Genomic DNA, 16,139 nt, shown 5'->3' on the forward strand with positions numbered 1-16,139 from the left:
GAAAATAAATTCCAGATGTACATAAATATTTCCCTATGTTTCTTGGCTCATGTTTTTACATGTGTGAATCTACATTCACCAGTGGGAGGCTCCTTTGCACAGGATGCCGGCTAGATTATGGGTACCACAACGGCGCCTATTCCTGCTGTGAAACAGTAATGTGTAAACATTACTGTGTTTCGGTCTGAAGGGCGCCGTAGCTAGTGAAATTACTGGGCAAATAAGACTTAACATCTTATGTCTCAAGGTGACGAGCGCAATTGTAGTGCTGCTCATAATTTTTACAAGAATCCTGAGCAGCACTGCATTGTAATGGGCAGGGCGTATCAATTACCATCAGCTGAACGTCCTGATCTTTTAGTCCCTTGTTTTCATAAAAAAACCCTTCTTAGTATTCACATTGCTCATGGAACTTTTGGACAAAATTTAAATTTTTTGGCCCCAGCGATTTTGATCATTCAGTCTTGGTTAAGTATTTATGTTCGAAGCAGGAAGTCTGAAATTTTATATGCTTGCTTAAAGGTATAAATATTTTTTTTTGTAATTATGTATTGTAGGAGTGTGAATTATAGGTAAAATGTTTATGACGACAATTCTTCATTTTTGAAGGAAAAAGCAACTGTAAATCGTGTTTCTGTTTAGCTAGTCTCACATATAATTCTGTTTATTGTGAGAGGGTGTGTGACTTTTTTGCGACAACCAGAGGGATTAGTCCAGGGGTCTGAGTATTGGATTGACGTAATAGTGACTATGATGTTATTGATTTACACAGCTGTCTATTTTGTTACGAGGTGTCGCCCTTCACTTGCATCTGGTGGACATTTCCGACTAAAACAATTTTCGCAGGAAGAAAACAATACTGTTTTATTAGAAATTTAGCTTACTGTGTGTGGCGTGGTGAATAGCTTTAAAGAAGTATTTATTTAGTCGAAATTTGTGGATGACTCCAGTAATATGTATTGTTTTCAAAACAGAGGATTTTAATTGATAAAAAGATTCTAAACATGAACTTTACTGCTACGATAACACTGAAATAGGTTCAGCGAAACCCAATATATAGTGGCGTTCTTATCGCATTTAATCCCACTGTTAACAAATAATTAAATGTCTATATATTATGTTTTATTAATTGTTTATTAAATTCCTACTTGAAAAGAATAATTCCAAAGTTGAACAACATAAAAAAGTTCCAATATGTTCTGTAACAGTTGCAAAATCAAATTACGAATGCAGTGGAGGAGGCCCTGCTAATTTGACGAAATCAAGTCACGTGACTGGCAAGTCATTAGCCGCGTACCCACCTAGCGCACTGGCTCGCGCGGCAGCCTCGGTGTCCGGATCGCGAGCGATGGCTCCCGCGGCAGCCTCAGTAGTTTTGTTCAATTTACACGAGGCCGCCTCGCGAGGCAGGCTGAGCCATCATAAGTCCGCGAGTATTCGTAATGGACAGTCGTGTATTTTCAGCTGCAGCTATTTTCCTAGCTGCTTATTGTTTAAAGAAACGAAAACAGTCACGTATCAAGAAAAAACCTAGAAGCTTCTGGATTAGAAAAATGTATGAGTATATTTGGATCTTTGGGGTCCCAAAGCGCATTGTACGTGCTGTACAGTTGTATTAAGCGAATGGACTCCTCCTGACTGCCCATGATATCAAAATTACAAAATACAAACACGGCAAGAGACAAAACTTGAAGTAGCTTCGCGCGCGAGCCAAAACATAACCGTCCCCACCTAACGCACAGCGCTCACTGAGGCACCTTTGAGCGCGTCAAGTTTACCGACAACAGATGGCTCGGGGCCGAGCCGTGCTCGGTCGAGCAAACGCGCGCCCGAGGCAGGCCGAGGCACGTCCACACCAGCCGAGGCATTTTGCTCTCGAGGCTGCCGCGCGAGCCTGTGCGCTAGGTGGGTACGCGGCTAATGTTTGCGCTATGACGTCAGACAGGGGTGATACATTTTAATTAATTATACTAAAGAGTAATGCATTTTCTCAGCTATAACACAATTTTCTATTAGGTACTCATAAAACGTATATGAATACATATTCGTAAAACGTAACAGTGCTTTACGAGTAGAAGTAAAGACGCGCGTTTTCTTATAACATAACTATTTGTATTTTTTTAATGTACTAGTTATTTGAAATTTTAAGACCTTAATAAGGTCGTAGTTGTATTTTTGGATTAAACAAATTAAGTACAAAAACCGTGGATCTTCCTTCCAGGGAATTAAATTTAAAATGAAAAAGTTGAAAATGTGAGGTCCACCAAATCTTCACTTCTGTAATATGTATGTTGGAATCCAGGAAATATTAAAGATGATTTGCATGTTTCTTTAGAAAATAACTTTTAAAAACTCGAAATCTTGACGCCTTATCCTTATGATACCTCTAGGTTTCGAATAGAGCATCACGTATCACCAGAAGAACTGATGACTCATAAAAAATATTAGATCAAAAAGAAATATGTTTCTTAGTTACTCCAGTCTTCTATTTTAAACACAACACTTAAAATATGATTAATTAGTAATATGATGAATTAAATTCAGTCGTTATAGACTTATTTGGCTTATGCCAGGCATATTTATTTTTGTCAATATTTTGACACGAATAATTAAGCGTTATATGTAAGTTGGCGTTAGAAACTCCGCAAACTGCAGACTTTTGATCGGCCGATAGTTTGGTTGGTTTCTTAATCAGTATGAAGATGTATGAGAGTGCGCACATTATAACGATTCGGTATTGGCTTACAAAAAAGTTTGATGGGCTACACGATTGCCTTCAAACTGAACCGTCAGCAAACTATCGGCCGACTGTTAAATCAGTACAGCGTTCTTCTAGGCACACACAACACCGATTGTTTAGTCGGCCAGACTCATCAATAGCCGATTTAAAACGAATAGCCAATCGTCCCTAATACTGTCGGCCGATAGTTGTCTAGTGTGCGCACTCATCACAGACCCAACTGTTTAGTCGGACCAGGGTGCGCACTTAACCGCCGAATTCAACCAAGCTATCGGCCGATCGAAAGTCTGCAGTTTGCGGGGTCTCTTAGTAGAACAAACATAATTACACAGTTACCAAACTAAACGCCGTGCTTCATGTGTACGTGTAAATTTAGTGAGAGGGCAACACAGAAGTGATTTGCAATTCGTCAATATTTGCACAAAACGTGTCCTTAGGGTGGTTAACTCGTACGCAAAGTTTGTGCAAACTGTACAGAATGTTTACTGCAAATCACAGCCCTGTTTCATCCTTCATATCATCTGATCTTTGATGTGTTTGAGGGTGGAATAAATATTTATGTGCATAACTCGTTTTTGGTGTAAGAATTACCTTGAGTTGGTTTTTGCCATTTACATTTCAACCATTTTTACCAAAATCTCTTACGATAATAGAACATGAATAACTGTACAACAGCTTTTGGAAGTTATATCGTTATTTTGTTATGACAAGGAACCTGAAACTATTCAAGATCTATAAATGGTTATTGTTTTGGCTTATTATAAAGAAGAAGAAATAATTCATCATTAGTTAGATCATTATGGAGGCGATGACTGGTCGCTACTTGTGGTGGCTGCGTTATACTGTTTCAATTAAATGATAATATATTTTATAAAGTTATCGTAATGCCTGTAGCTCTTTTCATTGTGTGTGGATTAATGGATCTACTGTATTCAATAACTTTAGTTAGTACTTAATAACTTTAGTCAGGCAAATCATCGTAGAGCCAATGTTTTTAAAATATCAATATTATCTTTATCATAAAAGTTTTTCAGGCCGTGCTAGTGTGCCTGATCTCCTAAACTTTTAATGTAATTTCGATAAAAAATTGTTGGTGACTTAAATTAACAATTCGTTAAGTGTGATCGACTAGGAATTACCTAATTAATTTTAATTTTTAATACCATAGCTCCAAAATTGAAGTTTCAACCCTACCCTACGCTTCTTTTCTATATATTTGTTTATTAACGGCCGTTTTTAATAACGTATCTACAGTTACGGATTCATTGCTGTCACCGTTTAGTGATATCTTAATATATAATATATTAAGATCTTATCTATCCATAATTATGTCTAATATAGTTATAGTCGAATGCTTTATGTCGATTGGTTATTGAAATGTAAGTAAGTGTAAAAGGATAGATTTGTCTACCTCTAGTAACTTAAACTAAAGATAGATAGGTTATTGAAAAAGGCCATAAATCGATACCCAACGATGTCGCGGCAGCCTACTAGTGAATCTATAAAGGGAACAGAAGATATTTCTATAGCGAAATTTCAACACATTCCGTAAACACAAAATCTCCAACAAAAATATGAGACCAAGTGAAAACGTGCGTTGAGTGAAGGGAACAGTGATAGATCACTTCTGAAGAAGCTTTCTATTTTAATAAGGGAACGGATTTACAAAATCAACCATCGCCTGACTTGATTTATTGCTTTCCTACTTATAACGTGAGATATCAAACCTGATGGTACAAAGACGGGCTTCGCTGTATCGAAATTAAATCTAGGAGTCATTATTTATATAGACATGCCTTTATCTCTTTTACCAATACCTAAAATTAAAATCATTGTCACATTTCAAAGCATTATGTTGTTCATTTACTACAATATAATGTTTATTTTATTATATGTACAATAAATAAATAGATTAAACAAAAATAATTTCTTATAATAGTTTTTAGATGAAAGAAAGTTTATTAACTTGAGAACCCTTGAAGGTCTCCTCCGGAGAATGATCCAGCTATATCTGTTCCTTTGTTATCTTTTCACTGCTTCCATCCAGCGTGGTCCAGTTATACGCACTATCTCGTCCTCCCAACGACATTGTGGTCTTCCTCGTTTGCGTTTGCCTATCCGTACTTTCCAAGTACTAATTTTTTGCCCATCTATTATCATGCAACATTGAAACATATCCTCCCAATATCCACTTTAGTTTATGAATAAGTTTAGTAATATTTGCAATACGTAAAAATGTGGTAAAAACTATCACTACGATTAAGTGTACCAGGAATACTGGCAGTATTTCCGCGTTGGATAGATAGGCCGAATAGTTACCGAACTTACCTCTTATGGATGTGTACTAAGCCTTATTTAAAAAAAAACTTTGCCCATGGCTTCGTTTTTGCGTTGCTCGTTTCTCTAGTTAGCAATTTTTATTTTATTAGGAAAGCATAGAGCAACAAACACAATACAGTTAAAACATGTGAATAAAGATAATGCCCATTAAAAACTACCACATATGGAAAAACAAAAATATTTCTAACTATATAAATTTATATGTAACAAATTTTTCGAAAGTTTTACAATAAAGTTTAATCTAGCGCCAACATATATAATACTTACTAAGTGCACATCTAGTACTTTTTATGTTACTAGCAAATAAATCAATTTCAAAATTGTCACTATTATACAAAATATTGCATAAATTGGAGCTTCTAAATAAGAAGCTATTTTACCTGTAATTGTAAAATATTGTAACAGGCTTATTCGACTATTCGAATATTGTTTCAGCTTAAAGCTTTATCCAGATTTGGTAATTTTCTATCAGAGCAAAACTGAGTTGTGATGTTACCAGCGCAATTGATTGTTGAAATATCGAATGAAGCGAATGTTGATTAAAATCGTCAATAGTAGAGATGCCGTTACGAGTGGTCGGCACAGTCGAAATATAACCAATCATTAATTAATATTCATCGCACGGCGTGATCAATGCTCGGTAATTATGGCTCAATTAATATTATCCGATGTGCATCATGTTTCCGGTGCGGTTGCTCAAGAGATTATATTTATAGAACCCAATTAATTACCTTTCGAAACCTTATAAACTAATTTCTCTATCGTTTGTCGTTGAATTAATAAAACTTATATCGAGAGTTATATGATTTTGGAATAAAGTTCCTATGACACACTATAGCGTAGACGAGTTTACGAGTTTTTTGAAATTGCACGTTTCTAAAATTCATTAGACGCTATCTCTCTCTTGCCACATATGAATATAATAACGCTCACAGCTCTTTTTTATTCTAGTTGGTACTAGGCGATCATAAGTCAAGTAGAGATAATAAAATCTGTTTGAGAGATGGACGACGCGTTACTTTAACTGACTTTGGAGCTATTTGTTTATTCAACCAAGCAGTTTTAATGCTTAGATTGGCCTGTGGCCATTTCAATGCCTCCACAGGATCAAGGCTAGGCCACTAAAGCTGCACCATAAGAAATAGTCTGGTCACAGAATCAATTCGACGAGTCAACATCTCTTGAGGATGCCTCGTGTAAAGACGAAACACTGCTTATTGAATTGCTTAAAGACAAATCTTAGTGGAATTAGCATATTTTTAACTTCATTTGAATGCATAAATGCTCAAAGTAAAAATACTAACCTAAAGTAAAAATATTACCCTAACGATAACGTTTCAATTTAAAGTAATTAAATCTATAACTAATTGTTCTGATACTACCACTTGCTACTTAGCCAAACTTGAGGTTGGTACCTCAGTTAGCTTTATAAACATATTTCGAACAAAAAAACAAATCAAACAGTCTCAATCAATAGTATATATACATTTTCATTTAATAAACGAAATCTCGTTTTGAATATGAACAAAAGTCAAATTAAACAATTTTAATTTAAGATCAATTAATAATATATGGTATTTTCAACTAATAAACGAAATCCCGTTTAGAATATGAAGAAATTTGATCGTTCTATATAATATAGAAAATTTATCTTATTGCTGTAACCTGAAGCCCGTGTACTCTAGAGTATCCCAAGCCTCTGTTCTATATCCTACACTGTTTCTTTTGCATGACAATGAACAAATATGTTGGACACCTCCAACATACATTGCTATGCAAACGAGAGCACTGGTGTTGCCGTATACACAGGCCATGCAGGTCTTTCTCGGGCAATCGTTGACCAGTGCCTGCGTGGTTACGGAATGCGGTAAATTGAACCTTATCCAATTTAATCCCCGGGAGACTCAAGCTTGCGCGTTTACCACTAAAAAAATCCTCTTTGGAGCAGTGATACGCTCTTGGACAACTCTTCCCTTGAAGCCTCGCCTAGTATCGGAATACTTGCTCGCCAATACCGCGGTCACCTGCAGTACGAAATTAAAATTAAACAATTTTAATTTAAGAAAGGCATCGATTAGTTATTTTTTTTTTCTATTACTTACTCTTCCTAGAACTATTCATATTAAAAAGTTTGTTATAATATGTGATAGTAATTTGACAATTTGTTATAGTAATGAGATTCTGTATTAATTAGTAAATTGTTGCCCACGTGATATTAATATTTAAGACGCAGTGTGCTAACAAAGTTTATTAAACTATCTCAGCTCAAATATAAGCCATTAATTAATATTATGCAACGTAACAGAATTGAAATTTTAATAAAATTTCCGATCCGAAGTGATATACTTAGGCTAAAGTTGCTGCGAAGCTCATTAAACTCTTAATAACTTTGCCAAAGATTTTCTCGTGAAATTTAAGATTTATTTTGTTAAATCCGAGATCATCAGCAAATTTATTAATTTGATTACTTAGAAAATCCTTCAATTAAAAACAAGTACAAGCGTTCTATATATTTTTTCGTCAATCATAAAATATCTTTTTTCGAATGGGATTTAGTGATACAAATTATTCAAAACGCTTGGATTTTTACGATGAAACTTTTTTATAATTGAGTGATATCAAAGGTTACAAACTGTAATAGTATTTGCGAAAAATTTGGACATATAATTCAAGTAAGTATTAATAATAAAATTCGTCGCTGGTTTTATGTATAACATTTTCTCATATAGTGATGTTTGAGTGTCGATATTGCAAAAAGTTTTCATTTGGCTTAGGGTCACTCAAGTTATCGACTGCAATGCAATTAAACATAAAAATTATCGATACACTTGAAAATTTATCGTTAGCTTCATTTTATATTTATAAAGAAGGGGATTCAAGTAATAAATATTTAAGCGACATTTTCCTAAGACGTATGCACAAGCATTTACAAAGTGGACTTAGGGTGTGTACACATTACACACCCTTCTTGTCTCTTATGTCAACCTGTCAGATTGACATGTGACATTAAGTGTTCTTGTTTTGATGTTTCCGGGTGGATAGCAGGGGTTTGCGTTATATTTCGGAATTGAAAGAAATTAGTAACGAATTGTATAAAAACAGCATATTTTGACTTTTTTCACTTAACATCACAGCGTCTTCAGAGAGTGAATTATCAATTAAATCAAAATTTTTAAATCTATTCTCATTAAATACTCTATTATTTGTATTACTATATTTTTCCGTTTAAATACAAACATAAGCAAAAATTTCTTTATAATCCGTCATGAGGCATGACGGATTTCCAAGAACAAAATAATTTTTAGAGTGTGCGAGATAAAAGACGAGATAAGCTTGTAAGATAAAAAGGAAAGCGAATCTATTATATCTGTTATCTATTTTGATTGACAAGTCGTAAACCGTCAGCCACGCTTATCATGAGCTCCATAGTATTTTGAATATTAACCACGCAAATTGACAAAATTGGCCGTGCATCATCGGGCTATTAGGTTGTCTATACGCTTGGAATTTCTAAGTCTAATGTCAAAATTGTTTAAACACAAAAATAAGCCAAGTCGGCTGTCAATACGGACCCAACTTCATTATAAGCTTGCATCTCACGTTACAAATCTGTAGACTAACACCAAAAATATACATTTTACACGTCGACCACAAATCCGCTAACGCACGGAAGTCAACGGAAATAGATCGTCTTCCTTTTTTAAGTCTTCACTAAAAGATTTGTATCGCACTGTACGCTCAGCTTGCTTTGTTAATTTAGTTAAAAACTCTATGAAACTTAAGACGATGCTATTTTCAGTTGAGTTCATTTGAATGTTGTTTAAGAAGCGGCTTTATGATGTTTGTTTGGAATGAACTTTTAATTGAATTTAAGAACACATTACAATTAAATGGCTGCCTTTTTATTTTTTAATTTAGCACTGTTATGGTTAGTTTTAGAGTATACAGTCATATTTATAGTATTATATAACTTATATGACTTAGTGATTATTTTGTTAATTTGTATTACTTTTGATTTGTGGTTTTTATCGTTAATTTCTAACTAAAAGTGTAGTATAATTTTTGGAAACTTCACTGGTGAAAGTGTGAGTTTTAAGTTGTGTTAATATTTATTATTGTAATACTGTTTGTTTTCTATACATGAATAAATAAATAAAAATGATTTACTTACATAGTTTGTAAAACTTTGTTGAATTTTTTTAGTATGTAGATATTAGTACAATTATTTCAAATCTGTGGATTGTAACACCACATAAGTATTGATATGTGATGAGTGTAACTGACTAGCTTTTCATAATTAATACTTTAACCACGGACGAGTAAAAAAGAAGGACTCCACGCCGTGATATTAGCAAGTAAAGCATTGTTATGCTAGTATTTGTCCGGTTACGGGGGAGACTAGTTACACAATTTTTTCTCCCTTAAATAATCATATAAGGCCACAAATACTTATATAGTATCGTTTTTACACTTTTCCACAACATTTTATTGAGACGCAAACTGATCCGTCACAGACGATGACAATTCCAATAATGGCCGCCTATCGGCCTGTAGTAGTGTAAGTGTGTGCGTGGGGCTATGTATTTACACGTTAATCGGCTTTTTTTGGTGCTACACTGTTGTGTAAGGTGACAAGGAGTCCTTATTTTTTTACTAGTCCGTGACTTTAACTAAAAAAAACTTAACCACCTCATCCTGGAAACAATGAGTGTAGACATTTTTCGTATTTAGAACAACGGAGTAAAATTTATAGATAAAGTCTTTGAAAATCTCTCAAGACCATTTCCATAGTTTGTGTGCTCTGAGAAAATCTATGGGTAAAATATAGCATGGCAACTATGGTAGCATACTGAATTCTGTTAATGTATTTATTATTATTTGATAGGCTAGCTTCTCAGACCTACCCGAAATGCACACAAAATTTCATACAAATCGCTTCAGTCGTTTCGGAGGAGTTTGGTAACAAACACCGCGACACGAGAATTTTATATATAAGATTTTATATTGTTAGTGCTGTGTACGCTGTAATGTTACAATACCGATGTTAAAGTGTAAGTAATACAGTAGGTATGATGTATAAATAAATAGAATACAAAATTAATGATCTAAAGGACATTAGTCAGCAGTTCCATTAAGGAGAGTGTAAACTGAGTTGGCTGGTCGGTCTACTGGGACCAAATGAACCGGCAAGATACGGTCCAGACTAATTTTCAATTAAAACTTCATCAAACTTCAAGCTAAAAACGAATGAATGAAGCGGGATAAGTCATGAGCGGAGGCGTTTTATTTTATATTTAAAACTCACTCAACTTTATCGAGAGGTGAGAGTTTTCTAAGTTATATTGTATATATGTTATAGCTATAAATTCTCGTAAAATTCTATTGAAAAAAATTATTCATTGGAAAGCAAGGTGTGGAGAACAGGTTAAAAATATTAAATCACAAATCATTGAATCTTTATTTTGAAAAAAAAAAATACATAACCACAGCATTTGGGTATTTCTAATCCAACTATTATAAACCAACAAAAAAAAATCGTTAAAAGGGGTTATGGACGAATAAATCTCGCACAGGGCATACTCTTACAAGATATAATACTATGTACTTTTAAATAGTTTTTTTTAATAAACATGAGAGGGCGCTAAAATAATTGCGAAAATTAGTAAATTTAAAATTTGCAAATTTGTAAATGTTTCATCTGGTTATTTTTTTTTGTGGTTTTTGTATTCAGAATAATAAGAAGCGAGTGCCAAACGTAGCTTACGACTTGACAATCAAAATATGTAGTTAAAGTAAGAGGCGAGACGAGCAGGAACTTCAGCTGATGGTAATTGATACGCCCTACCCATTACAATGCAGTGCCGCTCAGGATTCTTGATAAACCCAAAATTTTTGAGAAGCACTACAACTGAGCTCGTCGCCTTAGACATAAGATGTCAAGTCTCATCTGCCCAGTAATTACACTAGCTACGGCGCTCTTCAGACTGAAACACAGTATTGCTTACACATAACTGCTTTGATGCAGTAATAGGCGCCGTTGGGGTACCCATAATCCACTGGTGATAGTTAAATAGATAGTTATACATAGTTGCAATAGAATCGCTTTCCTTTTCTATTTTTCTGTATTTCTTAAGAGATGTTCTCTCGCAACCATTGTTCGTCTGTACACCACGTATTGTAAGTCTATGCTCTTAAGTCTAAGCAGAAGTTGTAACGCCATTCGCTCAATACTTAAGCCGCCGCTTTGATAAAATCTTTGCAAGCCGCGGTAACTGCAGGTAACTTGCCCCGATAGCGACTGTTAATGTTTATTTAACCATTAATTTAGGAACATTAAACGACATAATAATGCTACACGTACATTTAAATGGCTGTTAAGTTTGTTTGAGTCTCGGTTTGGAAGCTCTCATTTCTGATTTGGGATTCTGGCTACTTTAAATTGTTGTATATGGCATGTTTATTAAGCTGGTTATAAGAGCATTTAACTCACTCTGTTATTGTATCACTAGCTTTTACCTGCGACGTCGTAAGCCTTAAATTCGTATCAAGTTGCCTCGGGATCTCTTAAAAATTACAAGAAGAAGAATTCTTGTGATTTTACTATTTATTTGGAGAGGGTTGCTATTTTTCTAGTAATGATGACTCCTAATAACACCGCGACCAGAATTAAACTATTGTGTGCGCCACTCATACTTATTGCAAACAGCACCTAGGAGCAGGGTGTAGTCACCAAAGATTTACGTTTATGCATTAGTAGGCCGCAATTGCAGAGGAAATCTAGAGCCGCTTCATCGGCCTCAAAGCAAAAATTGTGATTTAATTCAATGTGTGTGCAAAATTCAAATTGGCATCAATAGAGCTCGGCAATACTTCAAGCCGGCCCACATTCTAGCGCTCTACAAAGCGCAGGTCCAGCCACACACGACGTCGCTTCATTGTGTGTCTTCTACCGCATTTATCACGGGGAGTGTTCCGAAGAGCTGTTTAACCTGATTCCTGCCGCCGAATTCCACTTTCGCACGACACGCCACAAGTTTAGATATCATCCCCACCATCTGGATGTGTGGCAGTCCTCCACAGTGCGGTTTTCAAGGATCTTTCTTCCACGTACTACAAAGCTGTGGAATGAGCTTCCTTGTGCGGTGTTTCCGGGACGATACGACATGGGTACCTTCAAAAAAAGCGCGTACACCTTCCTTAAAGGCCGGCAACGCTCTTGTGATTCCTCCGGTGTTGCAAGAGAATGTGGGCGGCGGTGATCACTTAACACCAGGTGACCCGTACGTTCGTTTGTCCTGCTATTCCATAAAAAAAACAATTCATATTGCTTGGTTGAGTAGTAACGAGAAATCGTCAGAAACACACCAACAAACTTACATTCGTAATTATAATATTATTAGGAATTGCATTAGAGAGCAAAGCGCGATACTTGTATATAAAATTAAAGTTTAAATCTTTCAAGCAGTCTGTTTTCCTTATGGATTTAAAAATAGGTACATATTAACTAGAATGAGACTTTGTATCAATAAAAAATATATATTCTTTATTTTGTAATCAATTGCGCACGATTAAAGTACGGATATATATTATTTTGAATTGGATATTAATTTGTTTATGTTACAAAAATTATAGAAATTATTATACTTGATATTAATCTGGAAAACAGTTTTAGATATAGTGGAGATGAAAGTGTCAACACACAGATTGCGTGGCGTGCTTGTTATCGGTGCGACGTGTTGTAAGTGTGCGACACCGTCAAATTGGATTTTTATCGGATCGCGATACAAAACATTCAATTTCATGATATTCCTTTAAATGCTGTTTTTGGAAATCTGATTGATAGTATTCCGTATGTATACTTTCAAAAGAAAAAAAAACATTCCCACGTTTGGACATTGCACAAATGCATGCAATGCATTTGTGCAATGATATTTATAAAAATATAATATTATTTCCGATGTTGTTTCTTACGATATTATATAATTATTTTTAGAATTAAATTAAGTAATATCTTGATGGATAACGTTTGTCCAACATAACGCGCAGGCTGAATTTCCCTTCTATCCCGTGAAAAATGAAATATGAAACGCAAAATATGAACTAGTAATCATTGTACATCGTTGGGGGTTTGTCATTTTTCGTGGAGTAGGACCACGGAAATGAAGAACTTGAACATAAGTAGTTTTAACATGGATATTAAATTTTAAAGTACCTAGACGATTTTTAAGAAGGTACAAAACTTGAACAAAAAAAATTAATAGGAGATCTGGATTCGAACCGGGGTCTTCTGCTTTCCGGATCACCCAATGTCCTATCTGAGCTATTATAGTCTTGTATATCGCTACGAAATTAACCTTTGTATTCTAATGTTAACGATTTCTCGCCCCCGAAACTACCTGTATACTAAATTTCATTAAAATCGTTGGAGCCGCTTCCGAGATTCGGATTTTTTTTTTTTTTAATTTTAAATATTGACACACTTTTTACACAAATTATTTTGCCCCAAATTAGGCATATAGCCTGTGTTATGGGTTGCAAGACAACGATATATTTAATACAATATACTTACTTAAACATATATAAATACATATAAACATACACATAAATACATATAAACATCTATGACTCGGAAACAAACATCCATATTCATCATATAAATGCTTGCACCTACCGGGATTCGAACCCGGGACCTCTAGCTTAGTAGGTAGGATCGCTAACCACTTGGCTATACAGGTCGTCACTAACCAAAATTATTACAAGAATTGCTCGTTTAAAGATATAATACATAGTTTGTTTCGTTTTGTTGCAGCGCGAGGGAGCTGCGCGCAACGATGCGGAGCGCGAGCGTCGTGCGCGCGGCGACTGGGAGGCCCGAGCCCGCGCCGCAGAGGCCGACGCCGCACGACTCGCGGCCAAGCTACACGCCGCACAGCGCGAGATTGTCAGGTACTTGTGTGGACATGCTTTTATCTTTTTTTAATGAAAATAAGGGACGAGACGAGCAGGACGTTCAGCTAATAGTAATTGATACACCCTGCCCATTACAATGCAGTGCCACTAAGGATTCTTGAAAATCCCAAAATTTTTGAGCGACACTATATTGGCGCTCGTCATCTTGAGACATAAGATGTTAAGTCTCATTTGCCCAGTAATTTCACTAGCTACGACGCCCTTTAGACCGAAACACAGCAGTGTTTACACATTACTATTTCACGGCAGAAATAAGCGACATTGTGGTACCCATAATCTAGCCGGTATACTGTGCAAAGGAGCCTCCCCCTGGTAACTGGTAACTGGTATTTTAATACTAGTTCATATCCACAACATATAAGTTGGTGTTCCAATGCTGCCAAAAGCATATATACAATAAATTATATAATAATGTTAATATCTAGATAGATATCTACAGGAAAGGAACTAACAAACACATTTTTTTTTTATAATAAAGTATCGCTGCCTACGAATTAACTTTAACAACAATAACCTAAACGCAGTTTTGTCAAATTTAAACCATATTAAATATACATTTTAACATCCATAAATTAAAATGGTCTATCTACTTTTGAAGTGATATTGAATTCATAGAAAATGTAGAGTTCTATTTTATATTATGCCGGTTGACATCGTGCTTATAACCGCGTCTTTCACAGTTTTAATAGTGGTATCGCTAATAGGCCGAGGTCTCGCAATGAGCCCTGTGATCCCGTAGTCAAGCCTGCAGCTAGGCTTCACTATTTAGCTTAAGGGTCGCCCTTTTCAGCAGACAATACACGTGGTTGGGCGGCAAAGTAGGGCTGTTCATACAAGAGGGTTATTGTGACGTATAGGCAGGTTATGAGCGAGACTTTATATAGAGATACCGTTACTTTGTGTTATTCGAGAATTTTCTGGATTTTTAACTGGCCTTCTTAATTTCTGGATAGGTGGTAGAACTGAGGCCTCAAAAATCTTGGCTTCAAGATCATGAGACTAATGTAAAATTTCGGGAAGAGAATATTGGTTTTAGTAATGATCATAGTGATACAAAGTTTGATAATTATTTTACATTTTATTCCTATATATTACATAGGTTTATTCAGACTCAGAGCTTACATTTTTGATAAATGATACAAGAGGGTTATGGTAACTTAAGTATGAAATAAATACTTTCGTCCTTATTGGTCAATATATCTTTGGAATACTACGTCAATTACTGTTTTTAATCTTGTTGTTGATACGATGCGACTGCTGTACATTTTCATTCAATTTGGCGTCCAAAAACTCAGTTGGTCAAACGGAATCGCTGCATCGGATGTTATATTTACATTTAACCTCTAAATTTCATATGAAGTCCTGGTACATATTGCTAGGATGACACATGATTTCAACCGCCATGAAAGACATTACTATCACCGCTACCATGTTTATGTTCTCCTGGTGTCTATGTAGTTTGAAGGTGCCCCAGCTCATTCCATAGTTTGGTTGTATGTGAAAGAAAGTTCCTTGAGAACCGCACTTTTGCATTATTTTCTAGGAAAACGCTCAAGACATCGCATCGCATAGGTTTACTTTAGTATTTTTTGAAACGATACAAAGCCGTGTTGTAATATTTTAAACATTAAACTAATAAATATATATCAATAAATAAGACGGTGTTGACAGTCTGCAGATAACAAAATGAAAAAAAATAAATAAACAATCTAATTTGTGAAGATAGGACCTTAACTATAACAGAACAGAAAAGGGTAGATATATTTACAATATTAATTAATCGAATGACGGAAGCCGGATCTAGTGCGTAAACTACCATAAAAATAGTTCTACGACTACTTCGGACCGTGTTTTCACGGATTCGGATCGGACGTAGTGCGAAAGCGCTCTTAGACGCTTTCGTTTCATAAAACCCAATACACACGTCAAAGAAGTTTCACTTCAAAAATCAAACTAATTTCATTTAGTTTTTGATCCAGACCATGCAGTATTTCCAGAGTTTTACACAACACTATTCTAAGTAGCTAGCAACAAATAGGAATTATTCCCAGTATTCGAGCCTTTGAAATTTGAAACAATAGATTAAAGG

At 35.2% G+C, this 16,139-nt stretch overlaps 1 protein-coding gene across 1 annotated transcript in view; it reads left to right on the forward strand.

Annotated features, from left to right (window-relative positions):
• The window catches only part of LOC126969783 (uncharacterized), a 242,924-nt gene that overhangs the window by 27,494 nt on the left and 199,291 nt on the right, over positions 1 to 16,139 (forward strand). The window contains exon 2 of the mRNA XM_050815722.1: positions 13,890 to 14,026. The gene's annotated coding sequence lies outside the window, so the exon portion shown is untranslated. The remainder of the gene's footprint in view (positions 1 to 13,889; positions 14,027 to 16,139) is intronic.

Source organism: Leptidea sinapis, chromosome 1, assembly GCF_905404315.1.
Source record: "Leptidea sinapis chromosome 1, ilLepSina1.1, whole genome shotgun sequence".
Lineage (NCBI taxonomy): Eukaryota > Metazoa > Arthropoda > Insecta > Lepidoptera > Pieridae > Leptidea > Leptidea sinapis.